This window comes from Aulonocara sp. 'chitande type north' Nkhata Bay, linkage group LG5 (genome assembly GCF_057382095.1).
Source record: "Aulonocara sp. 'chitande type north' Nkhata Bay isolate Kocher_YH1m ecotype deep benthic linkage group LG5, A_spYH_male_GT1.1, whole genome shotgun sequence".
NCBI lineage: Eukaryota > Metazoa > Chordata > Actinopteri > Cichliformes > Cichlidae > Aulonocara > Aulonocara sp. 'chitande type north' Nkhata Bay.
Window position 1 is genome coordinate 40,196,068 of NC_141348.1, and position 25,600 is coordinate 40,221,667.

Sequence of the window (25,600 nt, forward strand, 5' to 3'; positions counted from 1 at the left end):
TTGTAATTTTTCTACAGGGTGGGCCATTTATATGGATACACCGTAATAACATAGGAATGGTTGGTGATATTAAAGTCCTGTTTGTCTGTACTTGAGCGGTAATAAAAAAGTTTGTGAAAGTAACCATAAATATAAGGTCAATTGTGTGCAGTCATTTCTCTGTTCATTAATCTCCATCCATAGCTTAATTTGGTGCATTCACAGTTCATTTCACCTTTAAAAGTCTCTGCCTGCAGGAGATGTTCCCCTCCTTTGGCGCTAAGGGACAACATGTGTCATTTGCAGCTGTCACTCACACACTCTTGCTTTTGCTTTGAGACTCTATGCAGGCTGTAGAAGTCCCCTCTTAGATTTTTTTAAGTGCTTTGCATACTGTTACTTCATCTCGATGTTTTAGCTTCAATGTGCAGAATGATGCATGTGCAGAGTTTGACACCAGACGCTGAATCTGAATTTCAAAATGTGTATATGAGCATAATTTTGTGACATAATGACTAGTTTGGAAATCTAACTTGTCAGTGAAGAAGAAGATGTCTTGCCTAAAGTATTGTTGCATATTTAAACTGTAAAAAACTATAGTATGATTTTAAAGCCTGTGACTAATAGCGTTAACAAAACACTTTGTATGCTGAAGTTATTGATCAGGTAGCAGACAGAGATTAGATGACATTCTCATAAGCACACTTATCATGACAGAGATGAGGGGTGGCTGAATCTGGGTGAGGGGTGGTTTGGGGTGATTCAATCATACTCACACAGCTCAGACACATGCTACATTAAAGCTGGCAGCACTCAGACACCGATTCTGGATTTGTAATTTTACTCAAGACAATACAGAAAGAAGAGAACGACAACAAGTACTTTTTGCACTCCACCTCTGCAGTCATGCTTAATGATGGTACATTTAAACCTCAGCATGGGATGATATTTACTGTCTGAAATGTTGTTTAAAAATTGTTTTAAAAACCACCTTGGCTTTACATGTCTTTCTTAATGTGTTTCCCCTCATTATTTATCAGTTTAAGATCACAAAATAAGCAAGAATCGAATGTTGATGAAAACTCTCTTTCAGCTACAAATATATTTACAAAGAGATTACATTAGTTTAAGTTGCAAAAATAATTAGCACGGTTGATACTTGGATATGGATCAAGCAATGTAGCTGGGTCAAAAAAAGAAGTCTTTATTGACCTTGCTAGGTTATGTTCTTCCAAAGGATCTTTCAAAAGTTATCTTATTTTATAAAGGATAATCAGGTCAATTATGACAATTATAGCCAAAATGTACCTTCTTCCAAAGATGCAAGAAGCATAGAGATGTTCATGCTGCGATATGTGCAATCAAAATCTTACTTAAACAGAAGAACACAAGCGTAGGGTACCAGGGTGGGGCAGTGGTGCACACTGTTACCTCACAACAAGAAGGTCCTGGGTTCAAATCCAAACTGAGGCTTTTCTGTGTGGAGTCAGTGCGCGTTCTCTCTGAGTACTTCAGCTTCCTCTCGCAGACCAAGAGACGTACATTGGGGTAGGTTAATTGGAGATTCTGAGTTGGCTGTAGGAGTAAATGTGAGCTTGAAAGGTTGCCTGTCTTTGTGTGTTCTCCCAGAGACACACTGACAACCTGTCCAGGGTGTAGCCTGCCTCTCACCAGCTGTGACAGCTGTGATAGGTTCCAGCACACTCTCCAACTCTGAATTGGACAAGTGGAAGAAAATGGATGGATGTACATACAAATACAAAGTAAGAATTTGATATGTTGTGCCTGTCATGGTCCGGGTGTGTGCCAGTGTGTCTCCCTCCGAGCCGGCGTCTCCACCCCTGGGAGGGGCCTCAGTGTTTTTGCTGATCGTTGACATCTGTGGGTAATTAGCCGGGGGACTCATAAGGCCAGCGTTCTCAATCTCTCTTCGCCAGATTCTCTGCTAAACATCACTACACCTAACTGTTAAACCCCTGGCGAAGAGCTTCTACTTGGATGCTGGACCTTCTGGCAGTCCCTCAGGCTACTACCAAAACTACCTACCTGCCTCTCTGCCTCCACGCCAGGAGTTTTTGGATTTACACACCCGGATTACTCCCCCTCTATGTCATCTCCGACCTCCGTTGGCAAGTACACAGTACGAAGGAGGATTTTGAGCCAAACAACATATTCATATGCCTCCTTATCTATGTTTTGAACATTTGCATTCTGTTACAGTGACCCCGACCTTTTCCTGGACCTTTTGTGACTTGCTTTCCAGTCCAATCCCCGGACCCGGACCAGATCATTATTTAGTTAACGTCTACGCTCACCTTTTGTTTATGAATATTTTGTGTGCACATTAAACATTATTCTTAAAATATATTTACGAGCTGTTCGGCGTCTTGCGTTTGAGTCCTGTCACGCGTCTGAAACGGTCCCGGCCGTAACAGTGCCATTATGTGTAATAATCTTTTGGGTGGCACAGTGGTTAGCGCCTTCGGCCGGACAGCAGAAAGGTCCTGGGTTCCTGGTCTAAGAACTTGTATGTTCTCTCCACTACTCCAGCTTCCTCCCACAGTCCAGACACATGCATGTCGTTAGGTTTAGTCATTCTAAATTGGCTGTAGGTGTGAGTGTAAATGGTTGGCCATCAGCCTGTCCATGGTTTGCCCTGCCTCTCAGCCTATGATAGCTGGGACAGGCTCCGGTAGAGAAAAGCAGTACCTTGAGAACACTTTCAGAAATATTACATTCACTTCAATACTTAGTGTAAAGCCCATTATGACACTGACAGTCCTTCACTCTGTTGTAAACCACACGAAGCAGCTCGATAATATATGCAGCAGCGCTCCGCAAGAAAGTATGTGACTGTATACATTACATTATGATTAATAACAGTCTGATTCATATACAATTGATTGAAAAAAATTAAGTGGTTGATAATAAGAGCACACTCGATCCTCACTGATGTATTAATATCTTAATGTGGGAGTTAACAATATGGACTCATTGCTCGTGGCAGCTTCTTGGCGCCAATCCAGTCTTCACAACAGAGCGAGAAGACAAAGATATGGAGATGCATAAAAGAGAGGGTGGATCACTGCGGGGCAGAAAGACGTGCTGTGTGCTGATTTATAATACATTTTTAATAGCATCACACAAAGAAAAATGATCTTGCCCGAGTTGCTCTTCCAAGAAGAGTTCAGCCATAGCATTGGGTATTATCTGTCTGTCTTCTGGTTTCATCAGTCAAGCAGTTTGTCTTTTTTGTCCTCTGCCTGCTTTTTTAAACTATGAAACCAATGACGATGGAGCGCTTCTGAGTGCAAACTTACTTTCAGTTCCATTGCTTAATGATCAGATTAATCATTTTTAAACACGTCACCATAAGCAGCTCCATGCTCTCCTGAACAAGGTTAAAGAAATCAGCTCCACATGACTTTCATGTCTGTCCACTGAACTTAAAGCTGGAGCCAGAAGATGGTGAGCCTAGCTTAGCACGGACGCTTAAAACAGGGGGGAACGAAACCTCTTTCTCTGCTGATACTTGTGGGCTTTGTTTTTTGAGTTATCAACAAAACAACTACCCCTTTCTGTTCCTTGGGAGAAGTGGGCCAAGTGCAAATCCATTAAATATGTAAAGTCTTAAGCTTGCACACCATTTACAGCCACCATGGGACCTGGAAGATTGGGGTTAAGAGGCAAAAGGGGGGCACATAGGTATGAGCAAATACTTAACTCCATCAGCCGTTGCTGACCCAGATTCTCAGCTAGGGTGTGTGGTGTTAACACTTTTACAGTTTACATCTTTAGGCACAGATGTATCAATAAAGTCTTTAGATTATCATGATTGCGAAGATGCAAATTAATTTCACATTATATATGTAACTGCTTGTTAGAAGTTCTTACCGTAATACTGAGATCATTTCATTTTTCATCAGGTGAAACATCTCGCTGAAATAATACAACTTGTTTGACAGTACTGTCCATAGAAGCCAGTTGGGTAGCAATAGTAAAAGAATAGTAAAATTATCACCATTTTTTTTTAATTTTCCCTTTCAGATTGCACAGAGAAGCATGGGTGAAGAATGGCTTCACATATTTGTGGAAGGCCTCATTTTGTGCAACGACACTCATAAAAAAATAAACCATTTAGACTTTGCCTGGAAAAGAGTGATCGCTGCAGTTGCCCCCCTGCCACTGAGAATGAAAAAGGAGCCTCAGCGAAGCACAGGCCACGTTTCTCAGTAAATTTTAAGTACAGCTTATCCTAGCAATGCAGTTCGATGAAGCTGCAATCAATTTAATGTGGCTGCATAATGATTAAAAAAATGGTTTGCCATGGATTTAGTGATGGATGCTGAGCATTTCAAATGTGACATTTAAGTGTTTTCTAATTACAAGTGTGCTGGTAAGTAAATCATACAGTGTAGCGTCCTGTTTGGTTATATTGTTGCTTTTATATACACATATTTCCATGAAAGACGTTAAAAATTTGAAAACCCACTTCAGTCTGCGAGAGATTGTTTGAGGTGTATAACCAGAGATAGATATGAGACAGAGGAGAGAGAAAAGATATGTGCAAGAATCGAAGATACAGAAATAAAAAGAGTGATACAGGAATCACAGTGGCTCGTTTCCTTTTTCATATGCATCACATCTGATCCAAGGTCGACTTTTTGAGTAGAGAGACGAGGTGGCGAAGACAAAGTCAATTTCCTATTCAGCTTCAGACTGTTACTGACAACTCCTGAGCCTTAAGATGAGTAAGAATACTGGCAATTAATAAATGTAATGTAAAGCTTACAATAAATATTCTCTCATTGGGATAAAAGGTTTAAATTTAAATTAAACGTAGCTGGAAAACAAACAGTGTTATTAGAGCAACAAGGCTGATGTGTAGGGGGGGAAAAGCTAGAATTAGAAACAGCTTTATTGGTCAAATTTTTTGACTGCAATAAAGATAAAGACCAGTAGTGGTTTACACATTCACCTAATAAATGAAACATCCTCAGTTTAATCCCAGGAAGAAATACAAATCTCTCTGGGGTTACATGAGGAAGGGTAGGAAGGGTAATGCAGCGCTGAAAAGGCTTACCTCTGCTGCGTTACCCCTACACTCTTATTGGGTAAAGCTGCTTCAGGCGACTGTTGTTGTGATTTGGTTTTATATAAATAGAATTGCATTCAACTGAATTGAACTGTCTGAGCTCTCAGGACGTCTGACCAGTTGCTCCTACATATACAAAAACCACAGAGCATTCTCCATGGTTGTCCCTAAGTTGTGGATTAATTTTGTTTAAATGTTAGACATCGGTCTACAATGTCCATTTTGAAAACTCATCTTAAAATGCATTTATACTCTTGGGCTTTTGATCCAGAATCAGGCTGTCACGGACCCAGTTCCAGGGATTCGGGGTCCGTGAGCAGTGTGGACTACTATTGTAGTTATTATTATTATTATTATTATTATTATTATTGTGGTTGTTGTTATTATGGTTGTGTCTGCTGTCCTGTTTTTCCGTGTTGGTGTACTGTCAGGTGTTTAGGGGTGTGTGCTTGTGTGTGTGTGAGGGTGCGGTCGTGGCAGGCACTTTTAGGCCTGGTGGGTGTGGCCCTGCCAGCTGACCGGTCCCACCCAGGAATCCACACACACCTGGCGCCGATCAAGCCTCGTCAGAGGAGCTTCAAAACAGTGTGGCTGAGAGCTCCTCGACGCTGGATCGTTGAGCGACTTCCCGTCAGTCTTAAGTGTATTGTGCAAGGTTAGTGCAAGTCTACTGTTAGGTTTTGTACTCACGGCTGCCTTTGGTATACGTGTTTCCTCAGGAGGAATTGTGGCGACCAGGAGGCAGCACACGGAGAGTACACAGGGAACGGAGACAGAGCACGGAGCACGGGATAAAGGAGAAGACACGGAACAGGAGTTGGGATCGCACGGGGGGATTTATTGTTGTTCGGATTGTCACCACTGTAAATAAACACTGTTGCACTGTAGAGTCCTGCATTTTGGGTCCTCCTTTCCCCACATCCCCACGGTCTGCCAGCGAGACCGTGACACAGGCACTGATCTTACTTGTTATTTTTATATTGTAGTTCTTTCTATCAGTGTTGTTTTTATTTTATTTTTTTTTTATCATTTTCAATGTATTTATTCCCTTTCTTTGTACAGAAAAAGGGTATTCCTGTGGCTGTTTTAAAGTGCTTTATAATTAGAGTTGTATGGTATGATACTCGCTGTGGTGACTCCTGTGAATAAGGGAGCAAAGCCACCAAAAGTAGCTTTCATGTAGTTATTTCAGGTTTACAGGCTGCAAAAGTAGTGCAAATGAGTGAATCCAAGAATATAGATAACATAATTTTATGCGTACCTCTAAATGTAGTGATTTAATGTCATAGAGAAAAGTAAATAGCCTATAACATAATCTGCACCCAAGACCATTCTGAAATCTTTGAGGTTTTTCTCTAATCATATCTGAAAAAGCAGATGCGCAGACACACAGAGAAGAAATTGCAGCCATAGTGCTAAAAGATGGTGCACAGTTCTTAATGTGGGAAAGCTCAGGCTGAAATCTGGGACACTCATTAGAAGCCTTTTCTAAAGGCCTAAATCAACGCATGAAATCGTGTGGTAAAAAACGTCTCTGGTCTCATTAAAAAAATTAAAACAAAAAACAAAAACCTGTTAGGCATATGTGTGAGACGTTTGAGTCAACAGGCAACCAGAGGGCTGTGTCAGACTGCAGAGTGTTACATTGTTTTACGTCACATCGAATCACGAGATAATTTAAGCTACTAGCACTTTAAATGTGTCCAATTTTGAGCTCTGCGGGGACCATCGTGCCACCTGCTATTGTGAACAGGAAGCAATATAGTTCAATTCAGTTCAGTTGGTCTGTCTGTCTGTCAGCCACCCACCAAATAAATATTCAGTATATGAAGATGAATACTACTGATTATCTGTATGTAGATATATGTTTTTGGATTTTGTGTCCATTTATGTGATTAAACACATCTCCAATCTAAGAATGGCCCTTAAAGAAAGAAGTTAAAAAAAAAAAGAAAAGCATATTTTACATGAATTATCACAGCAGCTTGGCTTGTGAAAGATTTAGTTCTTCGGAATCCACCTTTGAACACACTTGTGTTGTGATTAAATTGTTGCCTGTCAGCATTTACATAAATGGAACTCACAACAGTCTACAGTTTCCAGCTGTTACTAACACATCATTGACGTCACGCTTGCAACTTCCTGTATGAAGACTGTCCCATTTTTATAGAACCACATGTGTAAAGTCGAATAGTCGAATAACTGTAGTCAACTGTCTTAGTGTGTGGTGGGTTTATTGGGTATAATGATGATAATTATAATAATAATAATAATAATAATAATAATAATAATGATGATGATGATGCTTCACAGGACAAGATCAGAAACAAACAATAAATGAAACATTTAAGAGATCAAAGTGAAACAATAAATAAGGTATAGAAATTCTGGCGTGACAAAAAGACAAAAGGGAGAAAAAAGGAAAAACGGGTAATTAAAGAAAATAGAATTCATCACTAGGAGAGGGCGATCAAACAAATCTAAAACATGACATAATTCAACATGTCAGGACCCGGGCACCCCAGTGCATTCTCTGTTTCTGTGTGTGTGTGCGTGTGTGTGTGTGTGTGTGTGTGTGTCTCTCTGTGCTTTGTGTTCAAGATTGTCCATAGGCAGGGCTCCTCTTGAGTCTCCACCCAACTCACCTGTGGCTGGTTCCCCACATGTGGAAGATGAGCAATTAGGGGCTCCTACTTAAGGCGTGGGTAGACGGCCAATCATCACTGGAACATTGATCTGGATTGTGTGGAATGGCTGCTGGCTTGGTTTGCAAGTTGGACTCCCTCCTGTGTGGACACCCCTGAGTCCCCTTGGAGCCTTCCCCTTCCTGGATATCCCCCACGCCACTCTGTGCATTTTCATTATACTGATCTACCTGTAAATAAAAACTTCAGTCTGCCTTTGTGAGCTCTGCCTTTGAGTCCATTCAGCAGGTCATCTTGACCATGTCTACATGCCTAGATGCACTGGGTTCCTGAAATTTGATTGGCTGGTTAGATATTTGCATTAACGTGCTATACACCTACTGTGCACTCTACATTTGCCTGGAAAAGAGTGATCTATCTATCTATCTATCTATCTATCTATCTATCTAATATATATATATATATATATATATATATATATATATATATATATATATATATATATATATATATTAGGGGTGCAACGATACACAAAATTCACGGTTCGGTTCGGTTCGATACTTTGGTGTCACGGTTCGATATTTTTTCGATACAAAAAAAATGTTCATGCCTTTTTAATTTGGCATTTATTAAAATTATAAATATATATTTTAACTCAAAAGTACAGTTTTTAAATTTAACCCTAACCCTTGTGCGTGTTTTTTATTTTGACAGCGAATGCGCACCTGCGGACCACTTATGTGCAGCCCTGGTTATTTAGCTCGTCATATTGCAGCCACAGAAATTCTTTTGTCCATGAAACCATAAAGCTGCACTTTCTTTTTGCCTTATAGTCTGATTTGTCATAACTTCTCCGTTTTGTGGTAAGCTTTTCTTTGGCTGTCACTTCTTCTCCCTGACCTGTCTTATTTGGCTCAGCAGAACTGAAATGCTTTTACACACGGACTCACATAAGCTCAGCGATTCTCTGCGCGATCAACCTCTCACATGTTTAAGCTGCGGGAGATTTCACTTGTCATGTTTGCATAGTAAGCTAACGATTAATAAGACGATGTCAGAGGAATTGGTGCACAAATTATCATCACTCACAGATCTGGGGCCTGTTCTTCGTACCGCGCTAAGTGAGTTAGCTGGATGAGATTGTTGACGATTTCGCGTGATCCTGGATCGTTCGGTTCCCCGAAGCCCATCCGGGACTTGCTGTCATAGCAACAGAGCCGTAAGCGTAAACCTGCTGGGGAGCAGGTTTACTTTATGTAAACAGGATTAGATCGCGGCCACGCAGGTATGCCCGCGTCATTCATACGAAAGCAACAGCGATATTGCACCACTGTTTCACCATAAATAAATAACATCAATGTAACTAAAGACAATGCAGCACCTGATCCATTTATTGATTTCACACAGATACATACAGGTCATTTCCTTAAAAAGGGAAATGTACTATTAACATTCTATTACATGTATGTGATTATTACAGATTTAATTCATATTTCAGAGTAGCAATTGCAAATTACTTTGTGTAATCAAGATGAGAGACCACGGCTATAAAAGCGAAGGTGGATTTGGGAAGTCTGTCGCAGCCATGTCCTGTCCGTATACGCGAGCCACCCATTGCGGAAGGTGCAAGATTGATAAGGAGAGTTTTCAGAATTCAGCGTATATTGCGGGACAGACAGGATCCTTTAGCTCAGCGCGACAGTGTGCTCATAGAGAGATATCGATTATCCCGTGAGGATATTATTTACTTAACCAACTTGTTGACGAGGGGGTGCAGGACCACCACCTGTCTTTTTTTTGCTCTGCCCTTTTCTTGGTTGCTGTTAGAAACAAACAGATTATTTCAGGGTCTCTTTCCAAGAGACGAAAAGCAATATAAGTGATAAATATTACCATTCTGTAGAATATTCTTATATGTCACTTTTACCTGTTCCCATGTTCTAGTGGGTCCTGTTGTGGCTCTAATGTGAAAGGGGATATAATATAACATATTATAATATAATATAATGTAATATAATATTGGATAATATAGTGTGATATGATAAATTTACCCTACCGCCTACTGGTGTTGGCCAGAGGGGCCGATGGCGCGATATGGCAGCCTGGCTTCTGTCAGTCTGCCCCAGGGCAGCTGTGGCTACAACTGTAGCTGCCTCCACCAGTGTGTGAATGTGAGAGTGACTGAATAGTGGCATTGTAAAGCGCTTTGGGTGCCTTGAAAAGCGCTATATAAACCCAATCCATTATTATTGTTATTATTAAATTACTTACGAGTTTAATTTGTCAGCAACTTTCTGCCAGCCCTCTCTCCTTGCTTTTGCAGCCTTTGCAGTGTTCCCTTGCGTTCTGATTGAACTCTGAAACTCCTGAAATCCCTCACTCAAGAGTTCTTGCTCTGCTGCCGAAAAATACCGAGCCGAGCGCGCTCCGTCGACATTTTCGCCGACCAATCAGAGGGTTGCCGATCAATGTTTCCACTATCGATGCGTAGCCCCTTTTACGACACCCAGTGATGTCACATTACTGCGTCCAGCTGTACTAATCGTCAACAGCAGGTGTGTTCGGGGAACCGGATTAGCGCGCTCACGGTTAGCGCGATGGTTTGGTCTTGGATGTTTCATTTGATCTTGGATGTAGTAAGCGACGTACGAAGCACAGGGCCCAGTGCTGTCGCTCTCTATACACAGTTCGCGCGATTGCAAAGTGAAAGCAAAAAAACAAGCGCAAATTCAAACGCAATTTCAATATGTCACATATTGACAGTGGCTCACCGATGCCAATGACATAATTACCCAGCTACATTTCTGAAAGAATGCAAAAGCATTGACATATATTTTTCCTTCCTACAATAGCCCGACGGGCAGGGCAGAGATAGATTTTGGTAGCCCGACTGAAAAAAATCGCTAGCTCCAGGACGTCGGGCTAGCGATATTGCAAGCCCTGTATCTGATTGAGGAATCACTCATCTTTGGAAAAGAGAGTTTATTACAGAGAAATGTCTCTTTCCAAAATAAAAGCTATACTATCCGCTTCTTCTGGGCTATATTCTCAGCAGCATAAGGAGAATCATGTGCTAACAGCTGTCTAAATGACTCGGCTAAAGTTAGTAGCATGCTTGTTGTTTTGGTCTTTGCACTAGGATGATGTCAGCGTAAATGTGCAGTCATATTCGTTGTGTTCCCACTAGTGCTTTCAGGTTAATCTCGTTGAAATGACCTTAACGCCACAACACGGCAAATCTCCGTTAACGAGCTACCGCCGATCGCCCCGTGTGTGGGGCTAGACGGCCAACACGTTAACGAGCTAACTGCGCTAACACACTAGTTCCCACCCATGTAATTGAGCATTGCATGGCACATCCAACATACTGTTTTACTTTAGTCCATGACTCGCTTACCTTCAGGGTCATACGTCACATGAAAACCAAAATAATTCCAAACGCCAGATCTGAATGAGGGTGGGGGAGGTCCATGTGTCTTGCTAGCTTGCCCTGCGCTCTTCCTTCTGACTATGCTGTCTGTGTTGAGTGCTCAGTGGATCTGCGCTCGACAGTGCAGCCTAGGCGGAGTAGTCGAACGCAGATTCACTGAGCGCTCAACACAGACAGCATCGTCGGAAGGAAAGTTGATAAAATAAATTACAAATGTTGTATTGTTCGATACATACGCGTACCGAACCGAAAGCACTGTATCGAACGGTTCAATATCGATACGAATATCGTTGCACCCCTAATATATATATATATATATATGTCTCTTTTTTGATTAATATAGTTTCACAATGATCATTCTGCTTTTCTCACTTTCAGCAGTTTTAAAAAAAGTCCTTGACATTTCATTTTTGCATCTGAACCCTTTTTATTCTACATTAGTCCCACATTTTTGCAGTACTCTTTCCAAAGCCAGTAATGTTTTTCATAAAACTATAAAACCATTTGGTGTCTAAATCTTGAAATAATGGTCTTAGTTTTTATTTACTGATCACAGATTTGGATTGATTAACTGCAGGGGTGTGTCTAGGAAGGGACAAGGGGTGGTATCACTTCCCCTTAGAAATATGATTGGTCCCCTCCTCGTGCCTCCCCACCAAAACCGTTGCACTAGAGTACCGTTAATCTTACAATGCCTAACAACACCATTGGATGAAAGCACTGATTGGATGAGTAGGAATGTAGCTGAGTACATTCAATCAAGTACTTGAAGTAGTACTACACTGCTATCTGATTTTTCTCCACTGTATTCTGAATACAATTACTTCATTTTGTACTCTATACTATTTATTTTAAAGCTTTAGTTACTTATTATTTCTGGATTGCATTATTATGGACCAAGTTACTTAGAAACTTGATCCAAATATTTAAGGTCTACAAATACTGCAAATATTTAAGGTCATGAACATTACAGACATATATATATCTCAGCAATTCAATAATTATAACTTACTAATATTGTGTATAGCAGCGGTCCCCAACCCCCGAGTCGTTTGGTACCGGGCTGTGAGAGTTGAGGCTCGGGTGTGAAATTTGTGGTTTTCAGGGTTTTTATTTGTTTTTAGCGTTATTTTTTTTAATTGTTTTTATCGTTAACTCGGTTTCCCTGGGTCTTTTCCCGTGTCTTATGAATAAATCTTCTTTTTTTGGTACCGGTACTGGTCTTATTTTGTTATATTTATCCGCGACACCTTAAAGGCCAGTCCGTGAAAATATTGTCGGACCGACAAAGGCGCAAAAAAGGTTGGTGACCGCTGATGTATAGGATCCTAAAGTTGACTTTCACATGTATACATTTACTTTATGTACTTTAAATATATTTGAATATACAATCTGTGAACTATTAAGCTATTTAAATAGGATTATAACCTTTAAAGAAGTAAATAAATCTATTATTTATAAAACTGTTCATCACAAGGTTATGTTTAAATTCTTTTACAGCTCCACTTTTCACATAATAAATCTGCTATAGGACGCTGGGCTGTGGAAGATCTTGAGAATTTGTGGTTTTTACAGCAGTTATCTACACTTATCAAATATTACTGACCCAACATTTTGGTTTCATGCGCCCTTCCCCCCCTTTCAGCTGTCTTCATGGTCCCCTCCTGTGCCACCCCATTTAGAAAATCCTGAAAACGCCCCTGATTGACTGCCCTTGCATAGTTGCACACATGTGAAAAACCCTTTAACTGGTCCTGCAGTGACATTTGCACCAAAGCAATGGAGAAAACCCGTAATGTATGTGAAAGGGTGCCTCCGCGGGCCACCACTCTGTGCACCACTGCCATCCACCGTGGCTCCATCAGTCTCCGCCTCCTTCTTAGCGCCGCCCTCAAGGAGTGACTTGGTGTTGAAGCACAGAGAGAGAGAGAGGGACTCTGCAGACTCACACACACACAAACAGAGACACACACACTCTGAGCTCCTCACACCAGCTGCTGTCTCTTTACTAACGGGACAACTTTAAACCTCCTGGATACCACAGTGGACCCTCTGCTCAGTGTGAACACCCCGGACTGAGGTGAGTGCAAACATCCACACATGTTGCCAGCTCTCTTTCTAATTTCGGGTGTGTTTGCCGTGGACCGCTTGAGACTAAACCAGAAGATGGAAGAAGGGAATTTTTTTCCCCCCGTGGAGGAAAAGGGGGCAGTAGACAGGCAGGAGGAGAGGCATGTCCGGCTACTGTTGGAGCACTCCGAGCTAGCGCACTTTACCGCCTTTAGCGGGTCACCAGACGCCTTACTGAGCTGTAATTAAACCGGTGAAAAGCGTCGTTTCCGCTGCTGGCGCCAGTAAACACAACAACACGGGTTGAGCGGCTTTAACATCTCCTCATGGATGTTGGTATAACAGCGCTGCGGTGACACACATGGGTCTTCCCCCTCCTTTAGTCCGGGAGTGCTGGCTGCCTGCTGCTGGGACACCGGGACTGTTTGCAGCGGGCGAAGCTGCAGATGTTTATTTTGCATTTACTTTGTGAGTTTGAGACTCCCACAATCCAGGCTGAAAGGACCGATGTTCAGGCTTTACGTGCCGACGAGCAGAGTCTTCGTCTTAACTTTTATATAGGACATTTTCGTATGTGCACTCATACAGTTTCCGCTTTATTGTTACTGTAGCATGCTCACTTATTCCTCCCCTTTATGTGATTTGAAATGATTAGTCTAATATGTAACCCTTATATGTATGAGTATAATAAAGATGTACTTAAAAATGACCCTAAATGTTATATTAAATGTGCAAACTGCCCCTTTTTGTCCATCACCAGTGCAAAATCCTGCAGAATAACCAGCAAATGCCAAAATCAGCCATTAAAATCACTAACAGTACTTTTCATTGCTGATTTGTTTGATAATCACTTTATCCATTAAAGGATTTGGTCAAATATATTCAACCAGGGTTTAAGCATTAGCTTATACTCCCCTAAATACTGCCTTTATCATGTCATAATACACCCGCCCACACCCCCAAATCCCTAAATTCATCCAACAGTCCAACAGTCTAAAGAGATTCACTTCACAATGACTTCAGACAGAAAAGAGCTTGAAATTCTCATGTAAGCAGCTTTAACTGGCAAATATGTTGGCTTTTTTTTTTCTAACATAAGTGACTAAAACGTTTGAAAATGGCTGCTATTTTTATTTCATGACCACAACCCGTTCTGTGCTGGCTACAATGCACATCAGGCCACATTAAACATCTGTTTGACCCTCCCAGTGCTGTGATGACATCAGTAGTGTCCTAATGTGCTGCTTCCAGAGATGTGCACCAAACATCATCAGCAGCATTCATCTCGTTTTGTGCCAGGTGTACCCGTTGCTAAGACAGGTGGGCTTCTTGCCTGGCTGTGTTACCTTTAAATCTTTGATGTGTGGAGACATCCTGAACGCTTTCCGCCTGCTGTTCCTCTCAGCATCTGCACTGGCTGTTGGCTTATGTTGGGGAGTGACGGTTCACTCTGCTGTACTGCGTGCATGTCTGCTGTACATGCATGCGACAACACAAGAGCGACGAAGCGTGTCTGTACACGCGAAACATCAACACCCAAATCTTGGACTCCTGCAGGTGTGCATCACAAACAGGAGTCCGGATTGTGCTGCTGCTAAATATACTGTGCAAGTTGGTGCTTAACTAGATAACCACTGACTACCAGAGGTCAACTGTACCAGCTGAGCTCACTCTGCGATGCAGATAGAAATATAATAAACTTGAGGGTGCAACCCTTGTGTGACAGGTAGCAGGGAGGCCCCAGGAGGGATCAGAAATAAAGAGCAGTTAGACGGCATTCCTCTGCAAAGTTTTGTTGCTGGATTCGAAAGGATATCTGGATCCAGATTAGTTTGCAAAATTTTCATGAAGAAAAAAGTTTGTATTTGTGAATATATGAGGCGACTCCAAAAGTTTATCACTTCTAAATTGGGGGCAAGCTGTGCCTTTAATGCAAATTTGGCCACACTGTTTTGAGTAATAATGCCGATAATCAATCGAACAGATAAATTCAACCCCCAGCTGTTGTTATTTCAGGTAACAGCGACTGTCATCCCATCAGCTGCTGATTAATAGATCACACATTAACAAGGTCAAAGGTTAAACTGGTTGAACTTTAAGCGAAGCGCTAAGATGTAAAGTCTATATCTTTGAAACATGTAAGATGTGGCTGTGAACTGATTTTAGTGTAAAAGTTAAACTTTAGCTGTGAAAAACAAGCAACTGACAACTATTAGGGATAAAATAAACTGGAAAATACAGTGAAATCCCCAGAAAATGTTGAAGCCTTGTAAATGTACTGTAACTGCAAACTGCCTCTATGTTGGATTAGATCGAAATCGAAACTGTGCTGATAATGAATTTCTCTCTGTAAAGTTATGCGCGGTAACAGATGCCACATTCAAGCGTAATATTGCGACGTCTGCCTGCCGTTATTGTTTAGCTCACACACAAACCCACACAGGCACATTAACATGGCACTCGTCCACATTACCAACAGCAGTTATACAGAGTAATGGCAAAATTATATTCCCGTGAGTGTCTGAGTGAGTCGTCTCTGATCTCTAAGGAGCCCCATTGCTATGCTTCACTACTCCCTCCTCACTGAAGAGCTGCCTCCATATATTCTCTGCAGCTTTGTGCCCTAACTGATGTTTAATTATTCCAACACGGTGATTTGACTGTTGCTCATAAAATATTGAAACAGAAACAGCCCTGGAGGGATGCTGAAACACTGGCCTCGCTTGATACTTAAATAGGGCCTGCAGTGAAACGGGGCATCAAAGCGGGTCAGCAGAAGCGTGAAATAAAACTTGTGTTTCTTTGTATAAATTGGAAATCTGTTTCTCAGCTGCTTGCTGCTAAACAGGTCTTATCTGAGCTGCACCCCAAACCAGTGCGCTTTCTTACTATGGATAAGCGATTATAGTAGATCAGCGCTCTGATTACAGCTAGGAGCAGGCACTGACTGCTAATCTGTGGTCTTAATACTAAGACAGGCAAATCGCAGGGCAGCTATCAAGCCTACTTAGAGGTCCTCAAAGTCCACAGCCGTCTCCTAAGGTGTAGATTTGTTGATTTTTGTTGCTGTCTTCAGGTTGACTTGAAAGTGGGCTTGAGTGTGAATGCTTTTATTTTGCGGTTGGGTATAAATCACCAGGGAAGGAATGCTGGTCAGGTAAATTTGCTTTAAGTGCACTTTCAGACCTCTAATTTGTTTGCTCTGCTCTAAATCTGTAGGTGATTTTGTAAACTTTGCTATGGTTTCTTGTAAGGCAGGGAAAATCCAACAAGCCAAAATATACCAATGCAAACACTATGCTCACTGGTCAGAAGAGCAGAGTAAGATGTGAAGCAGAAGGTCCCGCGTTCATAGTGAGACCTCGGTTTATTATCTGCTTTGAGCTTACACATGACCTATTTTGATTGATCATGCAAGAATAAAAAATGCCCGTCACAATTTTCCAAATTCTGACATAATGTAGTAAAATGTTTGGTTTCGTCCAACCAACAGGCCAGAATTCAGATTCTTATTTTCCAATCTAAGAAAACAGGCAATCATTCAAACAGGTTGGCTTTAAAAAAACTGCATGATTGCTAATTGTGTTCAGTATGATTTAATAATCCTTCATCTGTCTTTCATCATCACACATTTTCACTTGTGTGGCGTTTCTGCATGTATTCATCTAATTTATACTCTCCTCTGGACCGTCTGTGAAGTGGTGGGCTTCAGCTGAGTAAATACTTAAGTGATCAGTGGGAGTAATGGCGGATCCCCTGCTGACTGATGCTAGGATATCTTAACCCCCCCAGCCCCCCATGCGACCCCTCACTGAGAGGATAAAACCACAAACATCAGTGCTTTGCAGAGATGTGCGTTAGCTTCTTTAGCACCACGCAGCCCTAATCAGTCTGCTCGGTGGGTGGAGGTTTAGCTGCAGAGCATTTAATCTGCAAATGGTCACTGTCCACTTAAAAACCAGCAACTCCAATGTGATTTTTTTTTTTTTTAAAGATGCCACCTGAATTGAACCTGCTTTTTCATTTCATTTTGGAAACGATAAAGTCGACAGTTCAGGTGCAGAGAGCTGCGATGTGCCTCTAAGCTGCTGATCAATAAGACAGTTGCACACCGCTTAATGTCCCAGCATGGGGACAGCGGTGTAAATGGATTTGTATTTATACACCACTTTTCCATCTTTACTGAGAACTCAAATGGCAGTTGTACTGCCACCTTCTCGCTGCATTTAGCAACTTTTTTTTTCTTCTTCTCTCGCTCTCTCTCTCAGAAAAAGCTTCAAAGAAACATGTACTCCTTTGTACTGACATTACCTTTTTTTTTTTTTCTTTTCTCAACGAGGTCTTGCTCTCCCGGCGCAGGTACAGCTCTCCCTCTGACTCTGCTCTTTCCAGCAAGTGAGCGAACAGCGAGCTTTTACCTCTGACAGAGTGCACAGCTGAATGGAAGAGAAAGTATGACACATTCTTTGGTGTCTAAGTTTCTCTCTCAGTTAACATTGTACGTCTGCAGCCATGGTCGTTAACTTGTTTTGTTGTGTAAGGTGATTTTGAGTCCCCGGCACTTGCACGAAGCTTCAAATATCCACTACTGAAAGTCCAAAGGCCGGCAAAATGGCTTTCGGGACAGTGCTGCTCCCGCATAGTGAGCTTTTGAAAAGGCCATAATTGTGTTTCTAGTGACTGTCAAAGCTCAACCAGAGTCCCCTCACAGCGAGTCTGACAGCTTCTCATGGCTGGTTAGCTCTGACTAGCAGCTCTACGTCTCTGCCCAGGCTACATTGTATCCCCTGACCCTCCCTCTGTCACACACTAACCACAGGGCCTCATCTCCTACACTTGTTGGTCTCGCTCCCCTGCTGTATTTTCTGAATATCATGGAGGGGGACCTGCATGACTTTGAAGAGGTAGATGCCCTTAACACTCGTCATTGATGTTCTTATAGCAGAGCTAAAGGTTCTATTTAGACTTTTCTGCTGTTGCCGTTAAAGCAAAAACAACACATCTTTATAGGTTTTCATGCTTATAGAGTGTCTGTAAGGATTTAGGGTTTTGGCTTTTTTTTTTTTTTTTTTTTATAACCCCCTGCTATAAATATACACCTTTCAGCCTATTTCTCTATGTGCTTTTTTTCTGCAGAGACAGACCTGCCAGAGTAGTCAGTCAAGCAAGCTAGTGAACAGGAAGTGAGCTCATAGAGTTTGAGGCTTGCACTGTGCTCAGGAAGGCATTTGACTGAGGGGGGATTGTAAAGGTTTTTTCCTCACATTGTTGTGTGAAGCACACTGAGCCTCTCTGGTTTTCTTTGAGTTCAACATATGCCTCTTTGTATACACATGAAATTCTTGGATTGTTTTGTGCTGTATTGATGGTATTGTATCTATAACCTACAGATACCAGGCAGTAGTAAAAGGGCTCTCAGGTGAAGGCTGCAAAATAGTCGCTGTTCACAGAGTGTCGTGCTTTTATTCTGCTCTCCTGATGAGCAAAATGGCTCTTAGATTAGACGACCACAGCTGTTGCACTTCAAAGGGAAAATTCAGCCAACATTGAAAGTGTTGTTGAAACCATCCTTGGGTCTGTGTGTGTGTGTGTGTGCATCCCTGCTTTTTGATGGCTTGTTTTTATGAATTCTCCCTGCATTGTTGGAGATGGTCCCTTTAATGTCTGCTTTGCTCTGTCTTGCTTCTCTGTCTGTGCCCTGCACCCATTGGTCTAAAATTGACCGCATGCTCTGGTGCTTGGTCGTGCCTGGTCGTGCCAAGGCTGCAGTTGCACAGTAATTGTGTGTGTGTGTGAGTGAGTTGTGGTTTGAACTCTTGCGTGGTTTCTTCTGCATTGAGCTTGCATGACCGTAGATGCATCTCCAAGTTTGTCCCCTTTTTCTTTTTCCTTTATTTTTATGAGCAACTTTGCTCAAATCACACACACACACATATATATTTTGCCTGTTGGTGTTCTGTGAGCTTAAAAATAGTGCTAACTGATTCTCTGTAGCTTTGATTCCTTAACTGTAGGATCTCTTCAAAATGTTTGCATCTGTATCTCTTTAAAAATTGATGAGTGAGCACAAGTTTATCTGAAAGCTTCCTTTTAGTAAACCTCACAAGAGACCAAATGTTTTAAAAGTGCATCAGTGTCTAGACATGATGATGATCTACATGTCCTTGCTGATACACAACACTTCCAGCATTAATCTACAGAAAGGACAGGGAGTAGAGCGGTACCACAGTTACAGGGATGTGGTCATTTCTCTTCTGCTGTGGTTCACAGTCGCTGCAGGGCTGTAGTCCTCCAGCTATCTAATTACCGTAATTGTCGGGCTATAAGCCGCTACTTTTTGCACAAGCTTTGAACCCTGCGGCTTTTAGTCAGGTGCGGCTTTTCTATAGATTGTCCGTGATTTTTGTGATATCGTAAGACGATTTGTTTTGTTTGTTCCGCTGTTGTACGGCACTACGTTGCCTGGCGGAAGGATCGGGGTTCAAGAGTGGTGTGTTGGTCACATGTCCATCCGCCAGGCAACATAGTGCCGTACAAGTAGCGCGAAAAACAAACTTCAAAGTAGCGCTACGCGTTCAGCGGGAGGCGTGGATGACGAGCGGCGATAAACTTGCGAAAAGCAAGTTGTGCTCAACTCTACCGGTGGATTCTGACAGCGTGGAAAAGTGTGCAAACATCCACGATCACCAACGGATTTCGAAGGGCTGGACTGCTGCATGATGGAGAGGAGGACACCGCCACGGCCCTTCAGAGGGTGTTCGACTCCGACACTGACAATGACAATGAGGATTATCTTTGGTTTTGAAAGTGACAACGAAGGAAAGAAGCTGAGAGTGGATGACGAAGCCATCCTGAGCCTGTTCGTATCCGACACTGGAGAAGAGGACTTTGGTGGTTTTAGTGCGCAGGAAGATGGTGGTGAATGACTGACTTTTCTTCTTGTTAAAGATGTGTCACTGCACCTGAGCCTAAAAGGTAGTCTGAATCTATTTTTCTGGTGTGCTGTAGGTTACTGTTATGTACTACATTTGTTACTCATTTATGAAGCACAGCACATGTGCAAATATGTACCCATAACTTGATTTTCAAAATATTAATAAAAGGGGTGTGTCTCCAAACAGCCATCTCTTTCCTGACAATTCGCTTTGTGCATATTCTCTTACATATGATAAGTCAACATTGAAACACCTGCGGCTTTTGGTCAGGTGCGGCTAATGTATGTACAAAACAGGATTTTCCCCTGATTTTAGCTTGTGCGGCTAATATTCAGGTGCGCTTTGTAGTCCGGGAAATACGGTACCTCCTCTAAGGATGTTTTTATGTTTTCCTGCCTTATCTTGAAGTTGTCTCAAAGTGTCTTTGATTTGTGTTTCTTTTAAAATGATTTTTTTGATGTTGCAAACGGTGATTTTATTACAATTCTTCGTTCATTCTCATCTACTTTAATGCAAAGAGTGGCATGCTTATTCCATAATTATGTGGGGCAAGTTTCATTGAGATTAAAACAAATACAACACAAGTAAAAACCAATTGCAATAATTCCATACAGACAAGTGAGCGTGATTAAGAAAACACAACATTTTCTAACATTAACGTGACAAATTTAGACTGCTAGTGTTATAATTGTTTTTTCTAAAAAAAACCCAAAAACTCCGTGTCTGGTTGTTCAGCTGAATTGCTTCTGATGATCTGCCTTCCTACTTATTTGCTTTTGTTCCAGTCTGTGGTATCATTTACTCTTTCATAAAGGTTTTTACCTTTCTTATTTATCATAATGTAATAACAATTTCTATCTTTCCTTTCGTCATGTGCTATGAATATAAGCAACTGAAGTATATACCAACCCTCAGTATTGGTTGGTTGGTTGGTATTTGGGGCAGTGATCTAAGCAGAGATGCTCAGGCCTTCCTCTCCTCCAGCCACATCCTCTGGGTCTTTTGGGGAATACCAAGGTGTTTCCAAGCCAGCCGACAGAGAGATTTAATCTCTCTAGCGTGTCCTGGATCTACCTTGGGGTCTCCTCTTGGTAGTAATTGTGGGAAACACTTCACCTAGGAGGCATCCAGGGGACATGTTCTTGAAATGCCTGAACCCACTCAGTGGCTCCTTTCAGCATTTGGGACTAGCTCTGCTCTCCTGAATGACCAAACTCCTCACCCTGTCTCTAACGATGAGCCCAGACACCGGTCGAGGGAAGTGTACTTCTTCTGCTTGTATTTGCGTATTCATCTGGCCATGATTAACAGCTCATCGAGATGATCACTGTGGGAGTGAACTGCCCAGTACATTGGAAGCCTCCCTTGTGTGCTCAAGTTTCTCTTTACCACGATTACTACAGAGCAGACACTGCAGAGGTTCTCTCACCAAATACAACCTTAGCCCCTATCTCTAAGAAACACATTTAATATTCATATGTTGGTATTTTTCTATTTATCAAAAGCCATATTGTTATTGCCATAAATAATAATATTGTTATCAATGTTACATTTTGCTGGTCAGATGTGCTATTTGCCTTCACATTTCTGCAAATCTCCAGAGTAGGGGGGCAAAGTTGGCGTGAACCATTAGGCTGAAACATCCACATGAACAGGAAGTACACCGGGTGGAAATAAAGTGGAATTATCCTTTAAGAAACCCCCAAATGACGCATATGCTCATTCACCTTTCACTCACGGAGGAGCATCAAATTGCCCAGCAGGAAGAACAGATTGTGGCGCTCTTCTCTTTTTCTGCTTTTCTGAATCTAACAAATACAGACGAATATTTGCTTTGTAGAAAAGTAAAATGAGAAATCGGCACGTAATCTCTGACTCTCGCTCTGCCCGCGGTTACTGGCACGGTGCAGGCTCACTGCGTACTCATCTTGGTTTAGTAGTGGATTAGAAGTGACACTTACTGCAGGCTGGCTGACTCTAACCCTTGTTTACTCTTGCTGGGTTTTAGCCGGGGACTCAAACCGTTATTAAGCAGTGAAATGAATCGAATGTAAGGCAGAGAGGAAAGAAAGAATAGGAGGGAAAATCTAGCAGGGACAAAAACCTAAAGAGCAGAAGATATTTCCTGAATCTGCCTGGAGATAGAGCACACTGACTGCAGCAGGGTGGGTTATAGACCCTCGAGGCCAGGGCGTGTCGTGGTCAAACCCTTATATAAATAAACAAAAAGATGCTTCTAAAATAAACACAAATTGCTCGTGTTAGTGTGCAGCGGATTGACGAGTAACTCCACCCAGGATCCGGAGCGGACAGCGGGCGCTAAACATGAGCTGCTGTCGTGTGCAGGTCAAGCTTTCCTTTGCTTTGGCGTCAGGCCTTTTGTGAGACGCCCCCACACTAGAAAAATGTGGTCCTACAGAAAGCACCCGTTTCAGATACACGCCCAACTCAGAACTTGAGGGAAAGAGGAGCAGTGTGATGTTTTCTAAAGGAAAGTTAAAAAGGTGTATGCTGTGGGTCTCTTGCGCTCTTTTTTTTTTTTTTTTTTAAAGCTCTAAACCTGCATGCTTTTATACTGATGTAACAGAAAGCAATGGGCTCGTGTGGGCAGGTGAAATAAAAGCTGTACATTTGTACTAAAGGAGCGTCTCAAAGAATGAAAAGGGCCGTCACGCATTAACGAAGATGACAAGCAAATGCAGCCTACAGATGCACATAACAACAAAGCAGAGTAAGGAGAATAATTAAAGTGTTTTTTTGGACGTGGCAGGGACATGAATCTTTACTGCAAAGTGCCCGCCGGTGAGAGGAGGTGAGTTATACTCCTTCAAAGTTTGCTTAATGGACTATAAGACAGGAATACAGATGACTCACACTAGATCAGAGGACTTAAGCCTCTTATACGCAGGGAACTTGCAAAAAATCTGTTAAATTAGCTGCAAAAACCGATAGTTCACACCTGCTGTAGGTCCCCCAGTGTATATAGAAATGACAGCTGTGTTAAATATATTAAGATATTTTTGCCATATGTCTCGTCTGACAATAATGACAAAGTGAAATCGCATCCTGTGAAGTTTTGGACCACTCGTAGCCCTCCTGACATTTATGTTCTCTGTTTGTCTCTTGTGAATGAGGCAATGGAAATTCATGCTATTGCGCTAATTGACTGCTGATGCAAATGGACCTTCAATGGCCGACCCAGTAAAAGACCCCAAGCTTGTGCACTTTGGATGTAATGAGTACAGGACAATTTTCAAAACTGGCTTTACAAATATTTTATGAGGAAGGAAATGCATTTAGACATGAAAGGCTCGCTCCATTTATTGATTAGTGTCTTCAATTTGTGTTGATTAGCAGAAGACTCAGGATGATTTTTGATAATTGATTAATGGTATTTTCAAGCCAAAAATATATCAAACTGTTTTTGTATGCAGCCTCTTGAATGTGGAGTTTTTTTCCCTGTGTTTTAAATAGTTCTGTGCTTTATGGTAAGTCAAACAAATTAGCTTTTTTTTAGTACTAATTTCATAGACCAAATGCTTTAAGAAGAGAAGTGAAAATGATATCAGTCCAAGGTGAACAGAAGTTTGTCTGTGTACATAAAATCTGCCCTTCTCTATCCTATGACTGGAACCGTCACTGCTTTTGTCCTCATTAAAGCCATGGAGGAAGATTGCTGCTAATCTTAATATACCCCCAACCTTCAACCTTGTGTTCTGATGAACCCCTGCCTCTAAGTAAAGCAGATAACAAACTAAAGCACATACTACCAGATTAAAGTGGGCAAAGATGGCTTTTGGAAATGTGGGATTTCTCCTGCATGGAGGAATTTTGTGGCGTCCCTCCTTCAAAAAGTTTTAAAAATGGTCTTCTTGCTAAATATGTGCTATGCTGACACACTGGACACCTAGAATAGTCAGATCCACTTTAGTCAGATTGTATGTGTTTCCCAGTGAAGTGATCAGAAGTCGGGAAGACGGACAGATCCTGGAAGCATGTCTCTGAGTGGCAGTCCAACCTCAAATGTAAACCAGTATAGCTGCTGTGCACGGCAGAAGATTGTGCATAAACCAAAACTAAACTCTTTTTTTTTTTTTTTTTTTTTGTATGTATGAATACTTCAAATGAACAAAAGGTTTGACTCCATCTTTCCCCAACATGTATCAAGCTTGCTTTATATTGTGAAGTAAACAAGAAGGGCTGGATTTATGACTAAAAAACAAACAACACATCGCACATTGTGCAATTTGGCTCATTGGTTAAACACGTCAGCATTTTTGCACAACTTCAACATAACTTTGCGTTGGTTATTCTTTCCATGTGTTCGTAGTACACCTGCTTTTAGTTTACCTGTTTATTTATATCATTGCCCATCTTCTATTTTGGGTAAATACACAATTTAGAGAGGAAAACAAATGAGTTAGAAGTGAGAAAACTCATTCTCGATACCAACCACAAGAAACCCGTGAAGAGCAAACAAAGTGTTTTTCTAGCTCTTCTTTCCTTCCACTTTTTATTCACATCACAAAAAGGAAAGAAAACGAATGGTACAACTCAGCCTGGCTGAAGTTTCGAGAGACTTCATGCCCATGCAGATTTTGTTGTACATTTAAGTTGTTGCTTTTTGAAGTTTAGGTGCACTATTTGGATGCCTGTCTGAACAATGACTGGTGACATCTGCGTGCTTCCTTAGAGAAGGCTGTCAAACCTTCACAGGCAGTATGGAGTGTAACGTGTCTTGTCCTTTTTAAACTTCTTTAAATGTTGGGATGAATAAAGAGCGTCTTCTCCCTTCACTCAAACCAAGAAAAAAACCATTAGACTACAAAGAAGCAACCAATGTAAAAGAAGTTTAAGGAAACAATTATTTAGTTTTTAAATATGTATAATGTTCTAAAAATCTATCAAATCTACATGCTACAAGGGGTTGGAACTCTGTTGCACTGAGACTGTACACTGTCCGTACATTACATTTTAAAATGCAAAAGCAAAATTATTTATTGTTCTCCTTGAAAATGATGCGAAGTGATGTGAGGCACGTCCCAGCTGCTGAAATGCAGAATTGAAGATGCTATAACCGTGGGACTGTTGATGCAGTGTTGAGCTAGTTTTTTCAGGCAGGACCATGAATTAAATTAACAGGACTTATACCCTGCACGACTGTAGGGCCAGCAGTGTTTTGATGCAGCCATAAATATGTTGGTCAGTAGGTCCCTGCAGGATCAGCTCTGCCAGAGAAACACAGATTTACTGCAAGATTGCTGGCTCGGTACTTACAAACATAAAGTAAACAGCTTATGTTGACGTAAGCTAATGTAACTGGTGTGCTTATGAGTTGACTTGAGCTTATTGCGTCACATTTTTTTTTTGAAGTGGGAAATCGAATTGCTTTTGAGCATTAAAACCACAGGCACTAGAGAGGTTTTAATCTACTTCTGGGTGCAGA

At 41.6% G+C, this 25,600-nt stretch overlaps 1 protein-coding gene across 3 annotated transcripts in view; it reads left to right on the forward strand.

The window, feature by feature from the left end:
• Positions 1-13,080: 13,080 nt before the first annotated feature.
• LOC147331300 (protein phosphatase 1 regulatory inhibitor subunit 16B-like) overlaps positions 13,081-25,600 on the forward strand; it is a 92,489-nt gene continuing 79,969 nt past the window's right edge. For 2 of the 3 annotated variants that reach the window (XM_086293542.1, XM_086293538.1), the window contains exon 1: positions 13,081-13,229. The gene's annotated coding sequence lies outside the window, so the exon portion shown is untranslated. Of the gene's footprint in view, positions 13,230-16,285; positions 16,377-25,600 lie in introns of those variants that run through there. The other variant, XM_086293540.1, reaches the window with a different exon arrangement.